At 42.1% G+C, this 12,346-nt stretch overlaps 1 protein-coding gene across 1 annotated transcript in view; it reads left to right on the top strand.

Annotated features, from left to right (window-relative positions):
• CYTH1 (cytohesin 1) overlaps positions 1-12,346 on the top strand; it is a 75,495-nt gene that overhangs the window by 10,324 nt on the left and 52,825 nt on the right. The window lies entirely within an intron of this gene.

Below are 12,346 nucleotides of genomic sequence, written 5' to 3'. Positions count from 1 at the left end.
TGGTTTGCCATTTCCTTCTTCAGGGGATCTTCCCGACCCAGGGGTCAAACCCGCATCTCCTGTGTCTCCTGCTTTGCAGGCAGGTTCTTTACCCACTGAGCCATTAGTAGCTTAGTGGTTTATGTGACATGGATTAAAAATTGGTAATTGTTTTTTTGTGTGTGATTTAAAAAATCAGGAAGACAACTGGACATGTTAGTAGGATGCTGCTTTGACTTGGACCTTTTCTGGACTCGGTGTCCACAAGATAGACAAAAGAAGTGGCTTCACTGCATTAGTTTTTTATGGCCATTGTAACAAAGTATCATGAATTGAGTGGCTTAAAACCATGCTAATTTGTTTTGTTGTCCTCGGGGTCACAGTCTGGAATGGGTCTCAGGGCTGAAATCAGGGTGTCAGCTTTGTTTCTTCTGGAGGCTCCAGAGGAGAATCCATGTCCTTGCCTTTTCCACCCTGTCGAAGCTATCTGCATCCCTTGGCTTGTGGCCCTGTTACATCTTTTTCATTCATTTTGTTCTCTTTTATTCCTCTTATGACATCCTCAAAACCAGCAATGACTGGTCAAGGCTTTCTCACATCTCATCCCTCTGATGCTGACTCTGCCCCACTTCCTCATTCCCCCCCCCCCCCCCCCCCAACTTCCACTTTCAGGCAGTCTTGTGATCATATTGTGCCTACCCAGATAATCCAGGATAATCTCTCCATCTCTAGGTCACCTGATTAGCAACCTTAATTCCATCTGCAATGTTAATTCCCCTTCACCATGGAATTTACCAGATCCACAGATCTAGGGTCTATTCTGCAGAACAGATCACCCTAGTGATTTTGTTCCTTGGCTGTTTCTTGTGAGGCGGGACCTCTTTCTTCTTGAGGAGATGTTCCATATGGATAGAAAGGACTGCAGTATTGTGTGGACTTTTTCTAATTGCTTTAAGCATTTCTCGTCCTGGAAGAGAATTCCTCTTTCAGAGGTAGCACACGTGCAGAGCAGCAGCACACTCTGACCTGTCTGTCCCGTTTCTGCTCCTCAGCAGCCCTGTTTATCATCAGACTGCTAGAACAGAGAATGTCTTCAGTTGTTGCTGCCTGTTCTTGAATGTTTTTGTGTTGATACTTAATTTGGTAGCAAAGAGAATTTTTTTTTTTTTTTTGGTTTCAGGTAATGAAAACATCCCTGAACAACGGAGCTTGTTAGGAAAAAGGAGTTCCTTGTTGTAGAAGATCTTGACATGACATTGGTGATTATTTTTCCAGACACCTGCTTTTGTTCTTCGTGTCACATGATGGGCATCTCGTGTAGAGGAAGCAGGCGAGGTGTGACACTCTTTCACAAATTCATGTTAATGGCTCATTTGGTTTAATTTCCTACGGAACTGAATTTTTGGCTAAATACTACTGTTCTTTCCTTTTTTTGATCTTGTTGTCTATTTTTCATTTTCTCAAACATATAAATATGTATACGTACAACTTTTTTAATAAGAGGAATTTAAATTTCTACTTTAAAAAATTATAAAAGTAACATATCTTTATGGACTTTCTGGGTAGCTCAGCTGGTAAGGAATCCACCTGCGATGCAGGAGATCCCAGTTTGATTCCTGGGCCAGGAAGTTCCCCTGCATAAGGGATAGGCTACCCACTTCAGTATTTTTGAGTGTTTATGGTAGCTTAGATGGTAAAGAATCCACCCACAATGTGGGAGACTTGGGTTTGATCCCTGGTTTGGGAAGATCCCTTGGAGGAGGGCATGGCAATCCACTCCAGTATTCTTGCCTGGAGAATCCCCTTGGACAGAGAAGCCTGGTGGACTACAGTTCATGAGGTCACAAAGAGTCAGACACGGCTGAGCGACTCAGCACAGGACAGCAACTTGTCGTTCTAGTAAAAATATGATTGACAGAGAAAAGCCTATAGTTAAAAGTCACTTTTGACTTTTAAAGGGTTCTATGAGGCTCTAGGAAGTTTGCATGGTTTTAGTTCTCTGTGTTACCTCCAAGGTCAGTTGATTTCCACACAAAAATATGTTGCACATCATCCCCCGATTCCTGCTTGTGCAGCAGAAGCGAAGAAAACAGTCCTTGTGAGACTGAATTGCTCTTGGAGATCTGCAGCTTGGAGAAAATAAGAACCTTAGAACCCTTTGGATGCGAAAGTCAGGGGATCTCACATGTAGGAGACCACGTGAGGAAGGATGTGTGCTTCTGAGTTATTGCAGGAGTCAGACTGAAATTTAGAAAGTTGCTTGTTTACCTGCCCACCTGAAGTTGGGAATCTAGTAAATAGGGGTTAGAATAGTGCTTCCCATACCTGGCTTATCTACAGAATCGCATGGGTCATTTTAAAAAGCAATTTACTCTGGGGCCCTGCTCTAGCCATGGCTAATGAACCAGGATCCTCCAGGGTAGGATCCAGGAATGAGTGAATGAGTACAGACACACACACACACGCACACGTGCACACACACACACACACGTGCACACACACACACGTATTTTCAAAGCACCTGAATTCAGGAGGCCAGATGTAGAAGACCAATTCTTGGGAAGCTTGTGCTGCTCTCCTTGAGGTCACGTTGCTTGGTCCTGTCTTGGGTTAGAGATGGTTCCCTTTATTTCCTGTGTTTGTTTGAAATGATGGTGTGGGGATTTGTGTCCAGGATTATAGGAAGGATTGACTGAGTGTTAAATGCAGTTTTTTCCCAATTGTAACCATCTAATTGATGTGATTTTTCTTTAAGCCATTCAGAATTCCCCTTAGAGGGTTTTGAGCTTTCAAGCAGAGGTTCGTAAGAAAAGCCTTTGCGGATCAAAGAAGCAAAAAATAACCAAGCTTGGGTTTTATTTTTACTCCTCTATTGTAGCTACCCAGTTCATCTGCCTCCCTGCTTCAGCTTCCTCAAGTGTCTGTGTGGTTTTAGTTTTTGCTCCTTTTAGAAAGACACCTTCCTTGTGTGTTGCTCAGTTGCTGGGCAGCTGCTGGGCAGGCACCATCCTGGAGTCCTGATCTGCACGGCAGAGGAAGTGACCTGAAAAGAGTCTTCCCTTCTCTCTCTCGGGACGTGGATTGCCAGGCATGTGAGGTCTGCAGAAGGGCTGAGGCCCAGTCACCTGCCAGAGCAGCTTCTGAGTGGCTCTCAGCCTCTCCTAGGGTGTTGGTAGATAGTCTGGCTGTGCTAGGCTGGCTGTAATTGTAATGTCCTTCTTACTTGAATGAGCTTTGAAAAGCTAACGTTGTGTAAGATTTTAAAACACACGCACAAGTGGATGGAAGAATGTAATGAACTCCTGTGGACCCATTACCACAAACATTTTGGTGTAGTTTCCTTTCAGTCTTTTTTTTTTTTTTTTTAATGTATATTCCTACATGTCCACCGACCTTAAGTCCTTCTTGGAAAATGTAGGATTTAAAAATTAAGTTTCAACCTCAGCTTCAATCTTGAGAGACTAGCAAAAAAGAGAAAATGAGATCAAAGCAAGCAGAAGGAAGATATAAAAGAGCAGAAATCAGTGAAATAGAAGACAGAGCAGCTGCCCAGAAAAGTTCCCACCTTGAAGGGAAGTGGATTAGCAAAGAGGAGGAGGAGTGGCGTGGTAGAAAGAGCACTGGGCATGGAGCCTGGCCTCTGGGTCTGGTACTGTCTCTAAGGGCCCTTTGATCTTGGGCAAGTCACTTGGCATCACCAAGTCCCCTGAAAATACAGACAGTGGTATCTTTTCTACCTACCCTGCAGAGTTGTAGCAAGGTCAAATAAGACAATGCATGTGAAAGTAATTTACATATAACAGCTGGAAAAAAAGTATAAAATTTGATAAGGAGAAATTTGAAATTACTAGATCAACTGAAGCTCGGGGATTATATGTGTGGATTTTATTTACAATAATGATAACAACAAAAAGTTTAAAAATTAGTTCCAGTTGTTCTGTGGAATGTTTTGTAGCTTTTTTAAGAAAGATAAATATTTTTCTCTGCCCTTAAAGTGTATATATGGATGAGTTTTTTGGTGGCATCTGCCGGGGAAGGACCCCATCCTCACAGGGATGGCAGGAGAAGCAAGATTCCAAAGGAGGTGTCGGCCGCTGGCTGTCTCCCCCGGCTCCATGGGGGCTGGAGGCAGGGAGCAGGCCTCACTGGGTCAGACAGTTTGTCACATGGAGCCCAGCAGAAGCCGGAACCCAGGCTGGAAGTGCTGCTTCCCCGACACCAAGGCCCATGGGGTGACAAGGTGAGTCCAGATGATGGCCACACTTGAACTGGGTTAGTCTGCAGCTGAGGAACCAGCTGCCTGGGGCTTAGCACCTTCCGCAGCAGACAAGCCAGCCCTTCTCAGGAGCCACCTGGTTGCGCTGTGGCCTCCTTGGCCGACCAGCTGTGACAGAGTATGTGCAGGGATGCTCAGGCCCCATGGTGGCCTGACTCTGCCCAAGGCTGTATAATATGGTTGCCCCATGATTTGATTACTTGTCCTTTCTTGTTGGTCATTTAGAAGTTTCCTCTCTGTTGTGTAGCAGGTTTACCCTATAATATCATTGTTGGTAAAACTTTGCCCACGTTTCTAATTGTTTTCTTAGTCTAGTCTTCTGTAAGTGAAATCACTAGGCCAGTGACTAAAAACTATTTTTTAGTCTCTTGATATGTACTTCCAAGTGATTTTCCAGAAAGTTCTGTCACATTTACATTTCACACTATGATATATATGATAATATTTGTTAATTTATCCTTCTAAACATTGAATTGTTTTTTAATGTAACTTTTAAATATTTTCTCTCTCTTCACAGTGTTGGTAGGGTAGCTTTATTCTAAGACCTTGGCCTGGTGTTCGTATAAATCAGAATGGGATTTATAGCAGCTTCTTTTCCAGGTCATTTCTTGTTAATTTAGTCAACAGATATTTATTGAGGACAAACTAGAAGCTGGGCACTCTGTGGGTCTTGGGATTTAGACATGAAATCTCAGGGACCTGGCATTCTAGGTGGAAGGAGAACTTTGACCTTTAAGCAAGAAAGGGAGCTGGTTTTTCTGGATAGTGTATGTTTCATCCAACTGTATGTGGAGTTCAGATGAAGGTTTCTTAAGAGTTAAGCAAGGGTGAGAACTCATCTGCTTCCCACCCTGTGTTTATTGGACACAGGTCAGCAGTTGAACTTTGTGTTCGTGACTTTTCAGCACTCCTGTGTCCCCTTGCAACTGACAGGGCCTTTTTATAAGACATCTGCATCCGCAAATTGTGTTAAAGACTTTTGAAAGTGAGTCTGCACAAACCACGATTTGATGCTGAACGGATAGGCTTTAGAATCCGTTTGTGTGAGGATAGGGAGAACAGTGCCTGCTAGGGGCTTTCTGGTGGAAAGAAGCGTAAACCTGGCCTGCTGACTGTGTCTCTTACTGCTCTTTCCAGCGTGCACCGACTGCGAATTCCCTGGCGGTCCAGTGGTCAGGACTCTGCCTTCACTGCCAAGGGTCTGGCTTTGGTCCCTGATTGGGGAACTAAGATCCCATAAGCCACATGCTATGGCCAAAAACAGAAAAAGAGCAAAATGCATTGTCATGGATCTTTCATCTGTCAGCCTTATTTTTACCCTTTGGCCGAAGGCCACCTTATGCCTTGGGCAAATTATCTTGTCTTCTCTCAGGGGCACAGACTTGGGGTAAAGACACAGTCTCACCTGCCTTGCAGGTCATTGTGAAAGGTCCAGTGAGATGCTCTATGTACATCAGTCAGGGGCAGGGGAGACACAGAGCAGGAGCCTGGAGAGTGAAGTGATGGCTGTCATCTGTGGCCACACTTGGAGGGCTTGGTAGGGTCGCCACAGATGCTAGGATACCAAAGGTGATGTTGAAACAGCTTACTTAGTGATAATAAACACATTAATTTCCATTTATCTTTTTGCTAAAAACTTTTCTGGTTCCCCCCAATGTAGTTTTTTAAAAAATTTTTGAGGTATAATTTACATACAATAAACTGTATCCATTTGAAGTACAGTCTGATGAGATATATTTGGCAGATTTATACACCATTGAAACTGCTATCACAGTCAAGATACAGAACATTTCTCTGAAAAGGTTCTTCAGGTTCATTTGCAGCCTATCCCTCCCTCCACCCTAGGCACCCTGGATCTTTTTGTCACTACATATTAGTTTGTGTCCCCCAGAATTGTATAAATGGAATCATACAGAGTATTCTCTACTGTATCTGGCCCTCCCTCAGCATGAAGTGATTGAGGTCATTGTTGGGAGGTCCATCTTTCCTCTTTACTACGGAGTGGTGTCCCACTGTCTGTATTTATCCAGTCACCTGTCCTGATCGTGTGCATTGTTTCTGGTTTGAGGCCGTTGTGAATAAAGCTGCCGTGAGCTGTCGTGTAAAGTCATTGTGTGGATGTGTTTCATTTCTGTTGGGTTAATACCTGTGGATGGAATGGCTGGGTTGTATGGTAGGGTTTTCCTTTTCTCCTAAAAAATGTTTTATTATATGTAAGAAATGGTATGTACAAGTAGTATGTAACTAGTTTAAAATGTCTCAGAAAAGCTTTTATTTAATGTAAGTATAACATGCAAATCAGTTAAAGTGTGTTTTAGTATGTTATCATTTTGCATCAATTAAAAAATACTGGATTTTCCTCCAAAGGATCATAAGAGACTACTACCAGCAGCTCTATGCCAATAAAATGGACAACTTGGATGAAATGGACAAATTCTTAGAAAAGTATAACTTTCCAAAACTGAAGCAGGAAGAAATAGAAGATCTTAACAGAGTCATCACAAGCAAGGAAATCGAAACTGTAATCAGAAATCTTCCAGCAAACAAAAGCCCAGGACCAGATGGCTTCACAGCTGAATTCTACCAAAAATTTAGAGAAGAGCTAACACCTATCTTACTCAAACTCTTCCAGAAAATTGCAGAAGAAGGTAAACTTCCAAACTCATTCTATGAGGCCACCATCACCCTAATTCCAAAACCAGACAAAGATGCCACAAAAAAAGAAAACTACAGGCCAATATCACTGATGAACATAGATGCAAAAATCCTTAACAAAATTCTAGCAAACAGAATCCAACAACATATTAAAAAAATCATACACCATGACCAAGTGGGCTTTATCCCAGGAATGCAAGGATTCTTTAATATCCGCAAATCAATCAACGTAATACACCACATTAACAAATTGAAAGATAAAAACCATATGATTATCTCAATAGATGCAGAGAAAGCCTTTGACAAAATTCAACACTCATTTATGATTAAAACTCTCCAGAAAGCAGGAATAGAAGGAACATACCTCAACATAATAAAAGCTATATATGACAAACCCACAGCAAGCATCACCCTCAATGGTGAAAAATTGAAAGCATTTCCTCTGAAATCAGGAACAAGACAAGGATGCCCACTCTCACCACTACTATTCAACATAGTGTTGGAAGTTTTGGCCACAGCAATCAGAGCAGAAAAAGACATAAAAGGAATCCAGATAGGAAAAGAAGAAGTGAAACTCTCGCTGTTTGCAGATGACATGATCCTCTACATAGAAAACCCTAAAGACTCTTCCAGAAAATTACTAGAGCTAATCAATGAATATAGTAAAGTTGCAGGATATAAAATTAACACACAGAAATCCCTTGCATTCCTATACACTAACAATGAAAAAACAGAAAGAGAAATTAAGGAAACAATACCATTCACCATTGCAACAAAAAGAATAAAATACTTAGGAGTATATCTACCTAAAGAAACAAAAGACCTATACATAGAAAACTATAAAACACTGATGAAAGAAATCAAAGAGGACACAAACAGATGGAGAAACATACCGTGTTCATGGATTGGAAGAATCAATATTGTCAAAATGGCTATTCTACCCAAAGCAATCTATAGATTCAATGCAATCCCTATCAAGCTACCAACGGTATTTTTCACAGAACTAGAACAAATAATTTCACAATTTGTATGGAAATACAAAAAACCTCGAATAGCCAAAGTAATCTTGAGAAAGAAGAAAGGAACTGGAGGAATCAACCTGCCTGACTTCAGACTCTACTACAAAGCCACAGTCATCAAGACAGTATGGTACTGGCACAAAGACAGAAATATAGATCAATGGAACAGAATAGAAAGCCCAGAGATAAATCCACGAACCTATGGACACCTCATCTTTGACAAAGGAGGCAAGGATATACAATGGAAAAAAGACAACCTCTTTAACAAGTGGTGCTGGGAAAACTGGTCAACCACTTGTAAAAGAATGAAACTAGAACACTTTCTAACACCATACACAAAAATAAACTCAAAATGGATTAAAGATCTAAATGTAAGACCAGAAACTATAAAACTCCTAGAGGAGAACATAGGCAAAACACTCTCCGACATAAATCACAGCAAGATCTTCTATGACCCACCTCCCAGAATATTGGAAATAAAAGCAAAAATAAACAAATGGGACCTAATGAAAATTAAAAGCTTTTGCACAACAAAGGAAACTATAAGTAAGGTGAAAAGACAGCCCTCAGATTGGGAGAAAATAATAACAAATGAGGAAACAGACAAAGGATTAATCTCAAAAATATACAAGCAACTCCTGAAGCTCAATTCCAGAAAAATAAACGACCCAATCAAAAAATGGGCCAAAGAACTAAACAGACATTTCTCCAAAGAAGACATACAGATGGCTAACAAACACATGAAAAGATGCTCAACATCACTCATCATCAGAGAAATGCAAATCAAAACCACAATGAGGTACCATTACACGCCAGTCAGGATGGCTGCTATCCAAAAGTCTACAAGCAATAAATGCTGGAGAGGGTGTGGAGAAAAGGGAACCCTCTTACACTGTTGGTGGGAATGCAAACTAGTACAGCCACTATGGAAAACAGTGTGGAGATTTCTTAAAAAACTGGAAATAGAACTGCCATATGACCCAGCAATACCACTTCTAGGCATACACACTGAGGAATCCAGATCTGAAAGAGACACGTGCACCCCAATGTTCATCGCAGCACTGTTTATAATAGCCAGGACATGGAAGCAACCCAGATGCCCATCAACAGATGAATGGATAAGGAAGCTGTGGTACATATACACCATGGAATATTACTCAGCCGTTAAAAAGAATTCATTTGAATCAGTTCTAATGAGATGGATGAAACTGGAGCCCATTATACAGAGTGAAGTAAGCCAGAAAGATAAAGAACATTACAGTATACTAACACATATATACGGAATTTAGATAGATGGTGGCGACAACCCTATATGCAAAACAGAAAAAGAGACACAGAAGTACAGAACAGACTTTTGAACTCTGGGGGAGAACGTGAGGGTGGGATGTTTTGAAAGAACAGCATGTATACTATCTATGGTGAAACGGACCACCAGCCCAGGTGGGATGCATGAGTCAGGTGCTCTTGCCTGGTGCACTGGGAGGACCCTGAGGAGTCGGGTGGGGAGGGAGGTGGGAGGGGGGATCGGGATGGGGAATACGTGTAACTATATGGCTGATTCATGTCAATGTATGACAAAACCCACTGAAATGTTGTAAAGTGATTGGCCTCCAACTAATAAATTAATATTTAAAAAAAAAAAAAATAAAATAAAATAAAATAAAAAAAAAAAAAAAAAAGAATAAGTATATGAAGGCATATGGACAATTTTAATCTCATTCAACTCTCACAACAATCCTTCCTTTGAGGAAGGAATGATTATTTTCTTCATATTGTAGATGAAGCCTGTCCTCACAGTCTCTTGTCCTTGTCCACAGTCTTCAGTGCTTGTCTACTGAGGTGTAGAGGTATCGCAGTTTTTCTTAAAATAAAACTATTTTTACAAGCAAAAAAAAAAAAAAAAAAAAAAAAAATACTGGATTTTCCTAGAAAAAATAGTGACAATAAAACTTGAAACAGTCACAAAATAAATGAAAAATTTTTTTTTCCTGTTCTTGTACACAATTCTGTGCTTCCTTAAAATTGAAGAGAAAGCTTCACACAAAAATTTCTAAGTATAAATTCGTGGGGGTGGGCAAATGCACCCAAGAGCACAGCAGAGTCGGAGTGGGGGCGTGGCGGCCCTCAGGAAGGGTCTCCCTGTATCCTGTACGTGCTTTGCAGAGTTGCTCTGTGTATCTAGGTAAGCTGCTTCCTGGTAGCTCGTGGCTTTTGTCCATGATGTTTGTGAGACAAACTCAACGTGGACACGCCTTTGATGGTCACTTTATTCCTCCTGCCAGTGCAGCCAGAGGATGGGCGCCCTCTCAAGTCATCAGTCAGGCCTCTGCCACCCACTGAGTTGCTTGTGCCACTGCCACTCAAAGTGTAAATCTTTCAAAAAGAGGGAAGTGGGAGTTAAATATTTATTTTAAAAGGAATTATTCTGTAAAATCTTTTTAGAACAATTCTGTTGTTTAGGGGTTTTTGGCATTTGAACTACCATGCAGAAAGTTTTCTACTTTGGAATTAAGGTATTAATTAAAGATTATTCTAAAGAATCAGTGAGTTATGTCCCCAGATGAGTTAGATGGTGGGAGTTAAAAGTAATTTAACTTAGAGCTGGGAAATTGGTCCTTTCATAACTGCAACGTGGCTAGCCGGCGATTTAGCCCACCTAGCACCTTATCATGTACCGATTTCTGTCCTGATTGTTAGTGCTGCTGAATTTAATGGTTGTGATGTGTCACATTGCCTCAGGTCATTGTGTAACCCCATGTGAGGAACAAGGGGTGCCAGCAGCCCTCTGAGCCTTCGTCTGCAGTCCTTCAGCCTGTGGGGTGGGATGAGAGGCTTGACCCCCATGTCCTCATGCTCCTGCTGACTCATCACCCAGCTCACTTAGGTTCATACCTGGAGGCTTCCGGAAGGAGGAGTAAACTTTGGGGAGACTGCGTGTACTCTTTTTCTTGATGTATCCTTGGATGTCTTGTTTCCTGACCAGGCTGGACTGTCGTTTATAAAACAAGAAGTTTTGTACTCTAGTTTTGTATTTAATTAGACATTTTACATTTTCAATATAGGATTCAATCTGTCCCATCACTTTGTGATAAGACATTTGTGACATTATCTCCATTTACTTGGTCAGTGTTAACAAACTCACTGATATGCTTTTGCATAGTTATCAGTCATTGTCTTAACCACTGACAACATTATTTGTTCTGATAATCCCAAGCCAGTTAATTGATGATATTCTCCTCCGATTAGATATGTTTTAAAGGTAATTTCTATGAAAGTTGCTATGAAATGCAAATGATAAAGCTCTTTCCTTTCCAGTGAGAGAGAGAGCAATGAATAACAGCCCCTTCTTTTCCTGCCATGTTCTGAACTGCTGGAAATAGAAAAAGGAAGAGGAAAGTGGAGATCAAACCATCAGACTTTGTAACTGGTGAAGAGAAGGCATCCCCCTAATGCCAGGCATCAGGGAACAGGTTGCAAATTTGTAAAGTAGGTCAGGTTTCTTTATCTTTCTAACCCCTAATCAGATCTTTTGAACATTCGGAACCGCAGGCTCCCAGGACCTTCTGCCTCCTGTTTCGGTGCTGAGGTGGTGAGCAGGGGCCCTGGATCCACTCTGCATAGTGCCATGTTTTTGGTATTTCTGTTGGTGATTTCTCTGTTTAAAATGGCCCCACGCACAGTGCTGAAGTGCTGACTGGTGTTTCCAAGTGCAAGAAGCTATGATGTACCCACCGAGAACACGTGTGTTCACTGAGCCTCCTTCAGGTCAGAGGTGTGTCCTGAAACATGCTCACATATTGGTCCGTGGAGGAACTGGGGTTAGGGGCTCACAGGAACCTAGCCCTGTATTCCTCGGGACCTGGCTTCAGTATTTGGCAGTTCAGGTTGAAGAGTGACTTTTCTAGGAGCCTTTCTAGGATGCTTGAATTAGGAGGACTGACTGTATCGCTAGCCTTCTTTCTCCCCTCTAAGCTTCAGGCTTAGATGGCTCACTGCCTCATTTCTCTTCCCTCTCCACAGAGACGTCTAAAGGGGGCCTTGTGCTTGGCATGGCACAAAAGAACCCCGAGATGTCCCTATTCTAGGAAACAGCATGTCCACCCACGTGGTGTGCAAACCGCATGTTGAGAAATCAACCCCGATTCCTCCCTTTCTCTCATTTTCCACATTCAGTTTCTTAGTGGTGCTGTCCATTCCACCTCCAAACATGGTCTGAAGCCCTCTGCTTCTCTCCATTCTCCTGCTGCCACATGAGTGGAGACCCCTGGCGTTGCTCCTGGGATGCGACCCCAGCTCCCTGTGTCACCCTCACTGTGACCCTGTATCCCATGCCCTCCCCCTTATGGGCACCTGACCAGCTGTCCCTTCTCAGGCGGACCCAGAGGGAGCAGGCTGAGAAAGATTTTGTGGTTTGAGT

This window comes from Muntiacus reevesi, chromosome 18, assembly GCF_963930625.1.
Source record: "Muntiacus reevesi chromosome 18, mMunRee1.1, whole genome shotgun sequence".
NCBI lineage: Eukaryota > Metazoa > Chordata > Mammalia > Artiodactyla > Cervidae > Muntiacus > Muntiacus reevesi.
Note: the sequence above shows the minus strand (reverse complement) of the source record. Positions and strands in the feature narration are given on the sequence as shown.